The sequence below is a fragment of the Camelina sativa genome, chromosome 14 (genome assembly GCF_000633955.1).
Source record: "Camelina sativa cultivar DH55 chromosome 14, Cs, whole genome shotgun sequence".
Taxonomy (NCBI): Eukaryota; Viridiplantae; Streptophyta; class Magnoliopsida; order Brassicales; family Brassicaceae; genus Camelina; species Camelina sativa.
This window is the reverse complement of record NC_025698.1, coordinates 24,293,627-24,307,060: the sequence shown is the minus strand read 5'-3', so window position 1 is coordinate 24,307,060 and position 13,434 is coordinate 24,293,627. Positions and strand designations below refer to the sequence as shown.

Genomic DNA, 13,434 nt, shown 5'->3' with positions numbered 1-13,434 from the left:
GTTTGCATATACTTGATTATTTTCTACATGTATATATAGTAGAAGAAGATATCTAGCATTAAATACTCAAATGACATGTTTAGAAGAAATATATCATCATTAACATTTATTACATTTAGTTATTATTGTAATTTTGTTTTTACTATAAGATAATGCTATATTTATCTTTATTTATTTATCATTACTTGATTATTTTTTTAGTAATTAAATTTACCAAATACTTTAGATATAAGTCATTTCATGAGTTACATAGCTTTTTGCTTGAGGAAACACCATCATATTTTATAAATTAGATACAAAAGTTATTATGAATACAAAAGTCAAATCTATATAATAATAACAATCTCTAAAAAATAATTATTACAGTTGCATTTTTTATAATAATTTTTCATTAGTTATAATTTTCTATTTTAATTGTTAAAATATATTAAACAAATTGTTACAAATGTTTAGTTTAACCATTTTAGTTTTTGGTATATCTATATTGTTACAACTTACAACTTTTACCTAATTTGATAAATCATTGCAAACTTTAGGTTTGTTTGGTGAATTTATGAAAAACTACCAAAATATATTTTAGTAATTACCTCTTTATGACAGCTTTCATAAAAAAAATATATATTTATTACTAATATATATTTAAGTGAATCATTGTAACCTACCATTGCAACATTTGATTCATTGACAACCGCTGCAATTTAAAATTAAATGAATATTGTTACAATCTTTGCTTTATTTGATGAACCATTATAACTTTCTGTTTATTTGATGCAACATTATAGATTTCTCAACATTAATCATAGGAAAAATGGAAAATCACTATACATAATTATTTTGTTGAGGACACACAAATCATCAAAAACACTAGAATTTTGTCTCTTTGCCTTTAAACAAGAACACGAGATTCCGTTTAACCTTAGGTTCGAGAATAGACGAGAGCTTTCACCTATGTATATACGTACAGAAATTAAACTTCCACGGAAATTAGCGTAAATAATTCATATTTCCGTATAGTGATTCTGATGGAAGAACCCTTCGTGCCGAATGTATATGTATATGTGAATGTATATGGACAATCAAAAGGTGCATGATTGATTGTTTATCTAGGTGCACATTCTAAGTCACAATTTATATTCATTTTCCTTAAGTTTGTTGACCAGACACACATCTTGTGGTAACTTAATACATAAAATGCATTCGGAAGCCAGATACGATCAATCAATGAACCGTGTGACCCAAGCCTCTTTATTTTAAACCTAAGCGTGGATTAAGGTGTTGATAAACACCTTAATTGGTTGAAGATGCAGTAGCTGTAGCAGATCATTGTGCGGAACAAGGAGCTGCTAGGAAAGAGGACTTAGGAGCTTTCGTATTTTTATTGTTTATAGATTTTACATAACCTCGATCACCAACCTGCTATGGTATTCGATCACCTACTTCGTGTGGTACTTCGAGTTGTTCTTGATTTTTGTTGTTTCTGTTTTTTTGTATTTTTGTCATCTTAGGTTGATAGTCAAAACCCATATTATTGTTTTGCTTGACTTACATTTTTCTGATCACATCTTATCTGCTGGTGTAACAACTATTTGGATTGATAACCTTTTGTACTACAACTGCATAGAGAATTCACACCCTGGGTGAAAATTCTGTTATCAGCGTTACAAATAGTTGCTATAAAATTCAATAGTAAAAAATGTATGAAAACTTAGTGGTGCAAATGGAAGTAGTTTGAAGGTGAACTACAAATTACCCAAAGCAAAAATCTTTGACAAAAACTATTGATTTAAAACTCAGTTTATCCTTTTAAAAAACTATTTTAACAAGTTATACTAGTAACTTTATTTTTTACACAAATTTATACATTTTAAGTTAGAGAGATAGGAATCACCACAAAAATTGTAGGAGAAAAAATAATATTTGACTTTCTATCCCCAATGAAAACAAAAGAAATCTTAGCTTTACAAAATTCAACAATAGAGAAATCTACAAATTTAATAAATGGGAAACAAAAACAGATACAAACTTTGAAAATACGATTATGAAAATAGAAAGTAGGATGTGTATGGAATTTGTGAAGGATCGCTAAAAAAACTCTGCCCTTTCCTACATCTCTCTGTTCCTTGTTTATACAAAGATGTGCGAAGTTTCATAAGTTGTTGCTGCGTGTCAGTTTTTGAGATTGCAGGAGATGAGTAAGCCTTTGTTGATTGATGTTATTGTCTTGCTGTTTAGTCTTGATGTCTTCATTTCTTTGTCTTGAAGTCTTTTGTCAAGAATCTTGAACTGTTATATAATTGGGTTTTTGTCTTCATGTTTTCTTGAAAAACGGAGTTTTGATGGAGTCGGTCGGTGGGAGAGGTAGCATCTCTCAGTTTTCCTTTACAAAATAATATACTAAATAATATATATATATATATATATATATTTCTTGTTATATATATATATATATATCTTGTTATATATATATATACTAGATAAGGGCCCGCAAGATGTGCGGGTATTAAAATTGATGAAGAAAATAAATCCTAAAACCTAAACTATTTTTAAAAAATATAAAAAGAAATTTTATTTCTTGAAGTAATTATATAAATAATTTTAGTTAGAGAAAAAATCATATTTGTATTTAGCTTCATACATTTATTCATATTTTTATATTTTTAATATATTATAACAATTATTACTATATTCTAAAGCTAAATTATACTCCACCAAAACTTTTGCCAAATACATATCATTACAATTATTATTATTGTCAAATTTCAAAAACCTTTCACAACTTATTACAAAATATTTTACATGCAAATAATTCATCAAAGCAACATATAATTTAGTAACCACTTACAATTTTACTGTATGTTTCACCATAAAAAATATGCTCTTAACCCCTAAATCATTTTATTGTTAAAGTATGCTCTTTATCATCCCCTATAAAATGTCTTTTAAAAAAAAATTATGTTGCTTGGCATAATTATAGTTCTTATAATTACTAAAATAGTTTTGTGACATAATTTCTTTAACCATGAAATTTTTTTACTCCAAATATATGATGTTTTGGATGAATAACTGGTGAAAATTATCTGCTCGATTATATCAGAAAAAATCAAAGATTAATGCTTTTGATATAAACATGTAAATATAATGTAGAAATAATGTTATTTTCTTAATTAGTTGTTCCTATTATGTTTCAAAAATAATAATTCTTTTGACATAACTTATGTTATTCTTTTTAATATTCTTATTCACTATTTTTTTATTAATAATAATATACATGCTTAATGAATTATTTTTTTGTTTATACCTGTCAAAATCTAATTTAGAAAACACATATAATATAATTAGCATACAATAGAAAATATATTAGTTTTCTCAATTTTCCTTTTTGATTTAGGAAATTTTTTTAGATATAATAATGTAAATTTTATGTAGATTTAATCTTATTATCTTAATTAGCAATTCTGAAAAATAAGAAATTCTAATGTTATTATCTTAATTAGTTGTTTTGAAAAATAATAATTTTTTGACACATGTCAACATCTCATCAATATACTTGACACATGTCATGATCCTGTTAATGGCTAACTTTGAAAATCCAACTTTATATAATAAGAGATATATATAAGTGGAGTACTTATAATACAAGAATGTTTTTTTATAGCATACATACTTACTTTCAAATTTAGTTTTTTCAATTTATAAAAACTTAGAGAGTAAATTTTTTATTATTTTTAAAACAATAAAGCTATTTTAGAATGGATCTTGTGATAGTGTTCCTCCATATGGATCATCGTGTTGCATATTGTTGTCTTGTGTTATATCATCTTCGTCGTCCCAGGAGGATATTTGCATCACAATTGTTTCAAGATTTTTTTGAGTTTTTCATTGCCTCTTCTTTTCTTGGATATGGAGGATGAAGTTGTTGACTCTATAAGACTTGATGGTTTGTGAAACGACCAAACCCGGATTCCCAATTCCCGCAGAGGATACACTGGAATCGATCTCACCAGATGAAACGATCTGATCCGTTTTTTTAAATAATAAATAATAACAATAATAATAACAATAATAATAACAATAATAATAATAATAATAATAATAATAATAATAATAATAAATTCACTACAACTAGTGGTCACATACCCATTAGCCACCTAACTACAATCACACCAAACAGCGGAAATCATAAATACCAATAAACCAATAATAAATATCCAATACCAAGTATAACAATTAAACCAATAATCGAAACAACAAAAATCATAGAACCAGCAACCTAACAATGTTCTAATGACCCAACTCTAGCAACCTATCAATGCCAGACAACATCCAATCGAGTCTCTAGAACATCTTCCTCTTCATTGCCTTGATTCCACGATCACACTTTGCCTTTACCTGCACCACACACACAAATTGCAATGCAAGAGTATTTTATAAACACTCAGTAAGGCAATCCTCCCATCTACTGGACTATACACACAAGCAATAGAGACATCTCTAACCATCAACTAACAATCAACAATAACAAACTAGGACTCTGCATCGACCGACACCAAGCATGCATCGACCGACACGCACACTGCATCGACCGACGCATGCTCGACATAGCACGAAAACTCTAGGTTTTACGCGCCGTCCTTGCACTTGCATCGACCGACGCGCAAAGTGCATCGACCGACGCACAAGTCGAGCATCGTTTTTCCTCCGAAACTTTTCGCCGGATCTTCGTTCCTACAACCACAAACTCGATCCCAAGCCACAAGAAAGGTTCCTAACATCCCAAATAACATTCTAACAACCCAAACAACACATAAACAAGCAGATTAGAGAAATCTCCATTTAAGATAAGCCATGGTCATGCACTTACCTTTGCCAAGACGATTCTGAACCTCAAACAAGCAAGAAAACACTTCCAGGAAGCTCCTACAACAATCCCAGCTACAAATCTCTACATGAACAGCTTCCAATCTCCCAAATCCTCAAAAACACTCAAGAACCTTTTCTCTCTTTTCTTTTCTCTCCAAAGCGGCTAAAGCACGACTAATGAGACAAACATTCGAGTGAAGGGTTTTCCCTAACCCCAAAACGCAGCGTTTAACTTAACTCAAACCACACAAAACCAACCATGCATCGACCAATGCATCACCAACATCAACCGATGCACATCCCAAACCGGGATTCCGGTTCGCGGATGTTACAATTCTCCCCTACCAACATAGATTTGTCCTCAAAATCTTGAACAACCATCAGTCAAGGAATCCTGTACAACCGTCTCCACGGCCCGCACTCCTCCGACCGATTTACGAAAGGTCACCTCTAAGCAATAGGCTCACGTTCCAGGCATTATCTGCTCTCAACTTTTTGACTTTTCTTTACTCATAGGCCTAAACCTTGAGTTTTTATTGGTTCCTCACCAGACCTAAGTCTGCATGCAATAATCTTGGCTCCTCATCGGGCCGAAGCCCGCATGCCATATATATAAGGAAGTCCAATATTCGTCTCTCGGGTTGCCACCCTACAGCGCGCCCCCGGATTGTCATCCGAAGTTAATATACCAACCATACTCCCAAGCCACAAAGTCTCAAAATATGGCAGTACTAGGAGAACTAACGTTCCCCAAGAGTCACGAGCAAACAATTCTGAACACGTCTGAGTCCTATCCCTAACCAGGTTCCCTTCCCGTGGGTCGCGTAAAACAACACAATGTCCTACCAACCACAAATCCCCTCAGTGGAATACCTCATGACCACACAAGGATCATCTAAACGCCACTAGGGCCGCCATGAAGGCCAAACAAATGTCCTGAACATGACCGCCACAAAGGCCAAACAAATGTCCTAAACAGGACCGCCACCAAGGCCAAACAAATTTCCTCAACAGGACCGTCGCAAAGACCACTTGTCCCGAAGGACCCTCACAAAGACCACTCATCTAGAAGGACCGTCATCAATACCACTTTTACCGAAGGACCATCACAAAGACCACTCATCCCGAAGGACCGATGCATGGTTGGTGTCGGTCGATGTAGTTCCTGGTTTGTTTGTTGATTGTTTTTTGATGGTTAGAGTATCTTAATTGCTTGTGTGTACAGCCCAGTAGAAGGGAGGATTGCCTTATTGAGTGTTAATTAAATACTCATGCATCTCAATTTGTGTTTGTGATGCAGGTAAAAGCAAAGTGTGATCGTGGAATCAAGGCGATGAAGAGGAGGATGTTCTAGGGGCTCGATTGGTTGTTGTCTGGCATTGCTAGGTTGCCAGAGTTGGGTCATTGGAACATTGATAGATTGCTGGTTCTATGTTTCATGTTGTTTTGAGTATTGGATAATTGTTATATTTTGATATTGGTTATTTATTATTGGATATCTATTGGTTAATGTTATTGTTTCTGTTATCCGTTGTCGTGTGATTGTGGTTAGGTGGCTAGTGGGTATGGGACCACTAGTTGTAGAATATTTATTATTATTATTATTATAATAATAATAATAATTATAATAATAATAATTATTATAATAGTAATAATAATAATAATAATAATAATAATAATTATTATTATTATTAATATTATTTATTATTTTTAAAAAAGTGGGTCGTAATGTTTCAATAGTAAACCAACAAACCCAGATACGTGGATTTTTTGTTGAATGATAAACCCAATATACCACTTGTAACATCCCGACTGCCACCTTTCAGTGGGCCCCATGTCCGATCACAGTCCATGGGCTCACCTTTTTTAATTGGCATCACGACCACTCATTAGGTCCGTGAACCCATCCTTATCTGACGGTCTATTTGCTACGTTCGGGAGGCTCGATAGACTTGTTACTGTCCCTACAAATCACTACATCATCTTTCCATGTGTTTTGTCCTCACTCGTACAGTTCTGACAGTCACTTCATGGAAGATCACCCATCCTGGTACTACTCCAGCTCAAGCACACTTAACTCTAGAGTTCTCTCATTACTCTTGACCGAAAAGATAAGTGCACTTTGGTGACATATATAAGTGGTCAAATCAATTTTTTTAAACCTCTGCGCAAGTCTCTGAAACTGAGGTGTCACATAAACCTTCTGGAAACAAACGGATTCATAGCCATACAATCTGGATTTATGAAACTGCAGGTGGAACTAATGGAGGATTTTGGAGAAATTCAGAAAGTCCAATCTCTCTACCTTCACTTTCCTACAAGAACAAGAGATTTCGTTGAACCTTAGGCTCGAGAATAGATGAAATAGTCTTTACGAGAGCTTTCACCTATGAATATAAAGAAGTTAAACTTTGACGGAGATTAGCAATTCATATTTCCGTATGGTGATCCCGATTGGAGAACCCCTGGTGCCGAAAGTATCTGTCATTATGCCTAATTATGCGGCACTGGTGGACAATCAAAAAGTACATGATTGATTGTTTCATCTAGACATCCCCATCTAGTACATTCTAAGTCACAATTTATATTCATTTTCGTTAAGTTTGTTGACCCAACACACATCTTTTGGTAACTTAATACATAAAATGTAGTCGGAAGCCGGAACGATATGGTCAGCCAACCTAACTTAAAATGTAGTCCGAAGCCAGATAGGCAGATACGATCAATCAATGAACTGTGTGATCCAAGCCTATTTATTTAAACCTAAGAATTTTATAATATAGATTTCGAGGCCAATTAAGATTAAATGAAAAGGATTTTGAGAAGTCTAAAGTCAATAACCTTAAACTCACTTCTTCATTCTAACTTCATTTGTTCTATACACTCGGAGAAGAAGTAGAAGTAATCTGAAGTTTGATCAAAACCATTTGCTGTCAAGCTCTAAAAAGAAGAGGACGATGAGAACGCAATTAGCGAATCTGTCACTTCCCGATGATTGCTATTGACCTGCATGGCATGCGTCTCGAGATTGTACTACCCGACTCTTTTCTCTATGTGTGCTTACGGTTCCCTCTAGAAACTAGCCCTCGCTGCTACACTCTCTGTCGTATAGCTGACCGATTGAAGAAGAAGAAGAATTCAAGTGGCAATCTTTTGGTCCCAATCTTAATCTGATCATCTTCCAATTCACCTCCTCTGTAATTGCATTCATCGAATTATCTATGCTGGTTCGAATATCTACAAAATTGGTGGGGATGTGCCCTTCTCTTCTAGAGTCTTTTTCTTGGATTGTAAGTCCAATACATGGCACGAGGCTCCAAGCATGTGTTGGATTAAGCTTGAAGAAGACTTGAAGACTTGGTTTGTCCTAAACCTATTAGGAGTAGGATTCATAGAGAGATTAGGATTGGTGGATGTTTAGGAGTTATCTAAACATACATTACCAAATAGGATTATGATTAGATGGTTTTGGTTTTATATATAAAGAGATGCAAGTGTTGGATAGAACAGAAGAGTTTTGTGTGAGAGATTTGAGAGAGATTGAGAGCTTAAGTTTAGAGATATTTTATTAAGCTAATAAAGTGAGTTATACTTTAACAATCTTGTTTCTAAATTAAACAATCACAAACTATATTTGGTATCAGAGCGACAGGTGCAAGGTAATTGAAAAACACAATGGGTGACGAAACATTGTGTTATAGTCGTAGCACAAACAAAAGAAAGAGGAGGATCTTCTTCCATCACATGACCCATGATAACTCCCACAAACTATACAGTTTGGGCCATGAAGATGAAGCTTATTCTTCAAGTTCACAAAGTTGGGGAAGCTATTGAAGAAGACACCATCGAAGAAGAGAAAAGAGACATGGTTATACCATTGTTATCAAGTCAATTCCAGAAGCATTGATTTTGCAGGTAGGACAACTTGATACAGCTAAGCAAGTATGGAACGCTATTAGAACAAGACATGTGGGAGCTGAACGAGTGCGAGAAGCAAGATTACAGACACTAATGACCAAATTTGACCGCCTGAATATGAAAGACTCAGAGTCTATCGATGAGGTTGTGGGAGAATATCTGAAATCTCTTCTAAATCTGCTTCCTTAGGAACATTTATTGAAGAAGCTAAATTGGTCAAGAAGTTCCTTAAGTGTCTTCCTCGGAAAAAATACATACACATAGTTGCTTCTTTAGAACAAGTGCTGGATCTTAATACTACAGGTTTTGAAGACATTGTTGGACGTCTCAAAACCAATGAAGAAATAATCTTTGGAGAAGAAGATGAGCTACAAGAGACACAAGAAGAACAGAACAAACTATTGTATGTTAAACATGATGGACAAGCCAATTGTTCTAATCGAGATTAATACAATGGAAATTACAGAGGAAGAGGAAGAGGGGGCAGATTTAACAATCGAGGCAGAGGTCGTGGACATTACGGAGGAAGAGATGCCTCGCAGATCAAATGTTTTAGATATGATAAAGTTGTTCATTATGCTAGTAGTTGCCCATATCGTCTTTTAAAGTTACAAGAAGCACAAGAAACAGAGAAAAATACAGAGATAATGGATGAACTTATGTTGCATGAAGTTGTGTTCCTTAACGAGAAACATTGTGTACCAAGCAAATTCGAAAGAAACATTGATGGTGAGAATGTTTGGTACCTCAAAAATTGAGCTAGCAATCATATGACTAGAGACAAAAGATATTTTGACACTCTTGACTCAAGTAATTACTGGGAAGGTAAGGTTTAGAGACGATTCACGCATTGACATTAACGGAAAAGGGACCCTTGCTTTCATTTATCTCTATGGAAAACCAAGGAAAATGACAAATGTATACTTCATTCCTGGTTTAAAAAGCAATATTGTTAGGGGGGGGGGTATTGGTTTGACGTTTGAGAGTTAAATAGAATTTTAATGACTTTAATCTCCTCCCCCTCCTCAAGGCTCCCTTTTCTCTTAGGATCAAACTCCTAATCTCCCTCTCTCTTTCTCTTTCTCTATTAGAAACGACAAACACCCTCCCCCCTCCCCCCAAGAAAAATAGGCTGCTCGTGCCTTTTAAAACGAGACTTAGGGTTTCCAAACGAGACTTAGGGTTTCCAAACTTAGTAAAGGCGCTAATCCTCTCAAAGTACCTGAACTCCTCACGCCGATCTCTGAGCCTCTTCGTCTCTGAGCTGAGGGTAAGCTGGAGCCTGCTACAAGAGGCATCTGACGCCTCGAGCTTTTGCATAAGACCATCCCTCTCCAAGACTAATTTGTGTCGATGGTCTTCAAGCTTCGCAACCTCATTGCTCAACCTTTGATTAGATTGAACCGCCTCCCCAAGCTGGGCCTCGAGGCGTTCAACCCTCTCAGCCAAACTCGACGCTCCTGGATGATCACCCTCCAGATCATGAACGCGACGATCGTAGAGCGAAGCCAAACGATTAGTTTGTGCAATGAGCTGCAAAAAAAAAAGAGAACCAGTGTAAAAAAAAAAGAGACGAGAGGACTTCATACGGATCGGTAAATCTGACGAACCTTAAACACGGCTTGGGCAACGTCAGTAACCTGCACCGAAATGAATCTTTCGAAAAAGCTCGGCGCAGGATTGAGGGTCGTTTGGAAAAGGACGAGCTGAGGAGGAGTGAGTGAAGCTCCAACCATAATCAGACGTCTTTTGCTTCTTCGAAGGATCTGGTCGCTCTTGGCCTAATCCCTCTTTCCTCTTCTGAGGACTTTTAGAAACTTCAGCGTGACGTCGAGGAGCCTCGACTGTCTTCCTTCTCGGGAGCGTCTCGGCAGGCCCGATGTAACGTTTCGGAGGAAGAATCTTGGAAGGCTGTCTCGGAGAAGTCTCGACCGGCCGATGAGACTGGGAAGGAACTCTCTGGGTCGAACCAATGTCGGCAGGATGAGTCTCGGGACGAGACTCCGAGCAAGGAGTCGAACGAGGCAAGGAAGAAGACTCTAAAACCCGACGGTAGCGAGCAGATACGTCGGGAACATTTGTGTTCAGTCTCCCCATTGTTCCGGCTAAAATCGTAGACAACAGAAACGGTTTTAGGCAAGGGCACCAGAACCAAAAACTGATTAAAATAAAAAAAAAAACATCGAGTTACCTTTCTTCCTCGACGAAGCTGGTATTTTCCTTGGACGACCTTTCTTCAACTCGGTACCCGGCCAGACGTAGGGACAAAGGAGCTTGATCGCGTTAACCTCAGCTTGAAGAGTAGGAGGATATGGAAGAAGACACCTTGAGACGACAACTACAAAAAGATGATGAACCAAGAGGGGTTAGGTAAAACCAAAGCCCGACCAAGAACAGAAAGATAGTTAAACAAGAACGGTCGGCTACCGGGTGAAGGGTTCCACCCAGAAAACCAAGGAATGGACGGGTCCTCTAGAACCCCAGGAGTAACTTCCAGAAAAAAATATGAGCCTTTCCAATTATACGTTTTTCCCTTGGCTCCTTCGACGAGGGTCGTATTCTTTGCCGAACCCAGGTAATAAATTCCAGGAGATTTAGTTTGATTCGATGGATTCAGAATCGTCAACTCTTCCAAATGGTCGCAAGTCACCTTGACTCCTGCAGCCTCAGCCAAAATCGAGAGACCCACGGCGTTGCGAAAAGTTGCTGGGGTAAATTGAGAAATGGCCGCCCTACGTCGAGCAAAGTACGTCATCAAGAAAGAGGGAAGAGGAAATGGGAGTCCACACTCAGTAAAGAATTTCTCCGAGAGAGATATGAAGCCGGGAGGAGCATCCCAGGGATGTTGAGCCAGAGACGGAATTAGAATGTTTGGCCTAGTGCCCAACTTCCCAATGCGAACCGCGTCAATCGCCAAATCAATCTTCAGCGTCGATCTACCAACATGTGCAAAGGCGCCTTCAACCGGCAGAGGGAAATCAATCTCCTCTGGAAAGAACGGGTCATTGGTTAACGGCTCGTCAACCAAGGAAGGGATCCTGTAAGGAAGTCCCGACGAGCTTGAAACGGCTGGGTTGGAAGAAAGGCGGTGTTGAATCGTTGCAAGCCTAGCGATATCTGAATCCGTCGACGATGAATCAGAAGAAACCGGAGACCAAACCTTGCGACGAATAGATCTGGCCGAACCACCAGATTCGGAAGAGGTAGCTCGTCGAAGGTGACTAGCGGCGGAAGGATCGGAGGATACGGATTGGGAGGATGTCATAATGAAAAATATGAAGTACGAACGAACTGACAAAAAGAGACGAGATAATAGAAAGGATGAATACCTGAGTGAGGGAAGAAAAGCTCGAGAAGATGAAATAAGAAGGGTGGAGAAGCGGTATTTATAGGGAAGGAAGGAAGATTCTAGAGACGCAATCATTGCAGTACGCGTTCGGTGACAGTACAGTTTCCGGATCTCACGTGCGTCAAGAACCGCATACGATGATTCGACCCCAAAACATCAAAAACCGCGTAATCACACGCGCGACCTTTCGCTTCCTCGAACCTTGTCTAAAGATCATCATCTCAACGACCAAGAGTGAAGGCCCACACCCGTTCAAGCAAGTTGGGTTTCCGCGACGGACTCCAACGGAAAAGAAAGGTCGAAGGTTCGACCCCCGACATAGTTCTTCGCTTAAAAACTATGAACTAGGGGTGAGGGGGGGCTACTGTTAAGGGTAGGCCCATAACCTAACAAAAGGCCCAACCCATAAGAAGGCCCAAATAAACCTTCAGGAAGGGAAGGGGTATTTTGGTCTTTGTAATAGACGAACCGACACAGTTCCCCATAAAAGCGGGCGCACAACGTTCGACCAAAGGAGGCAGAAAAGAGGAGAGACAAATCTGTTTACCCGAAAAAGGTTAGAAGCGAAGGATTCGAAGACTCGTCCGTCTAACTCGTCCATTCTAAACTCGTTCATTACTTGCTAACTCGTCTAAGTTGTATTGTAACCCGTCTTTCGTACTTCGACACCGATTAATAGAAGAAAACTTCGACCATCCTTTTACCGAACTTAAACATTCTAATTGTGACCGATTTGGAAATCAACAATATTGCAGAGATTTTGGAGGTGACAACAAAAGTTTTACAAAATGGTAATACTTTTTGTTCTGGTTCTTATATCATCGCTATGCATTTATACTATAAGGATTCATGCTTCAATAAAGACCTTTGTTATATACACTTGCAGGTGAAGTTTACAGCTGATGAGCTCCGACGGATTATGGACTACAAACACAGCATCCGTAATATGTTCGTTATTGCTCATGTTGACCTCTCTTTTGAGATTTTTTAACCTGAATTTCTAGTCATATTTTTCAGTCTTTCTTCACAGTTAATAACTGTTTTCAAATTAATTTATCTCTTATTTCTTGATCAACAGGGAAATCCACACTCACTGATTCCTTGGTTGCTGCTGCTGGTATCATTGCCCAAGAGGTTGCTGGTGATGTTCGTATGACTGATACCAGAGCTGATGAGGCAGAACGTGGTATCACCATCAAGTCCACTGGTACATCTCTCTACTACGAGATGACTGATGCTTCTTTGAAGAGTTTCACTGGAGCCAGGGACGGAAACGAATACCTCATCAACCTTATCGATTCACCTGG

General features: G+C 37.4%; 1 long non-coding RNA gene across 1 annotated transcript; it reads left to right on the top strand.

The window, feature by feature from the left end:
* Window positions 12,862-13,054, top strand: LOC104742323. Its single transcript, XR_760503.2, has 2 exons — window positions 12,862-12,918; window positions 13,014-13,054. It is a non-coding gene; the product is annotated as an uncharacterized LOC104742323 (long non-coding RNA).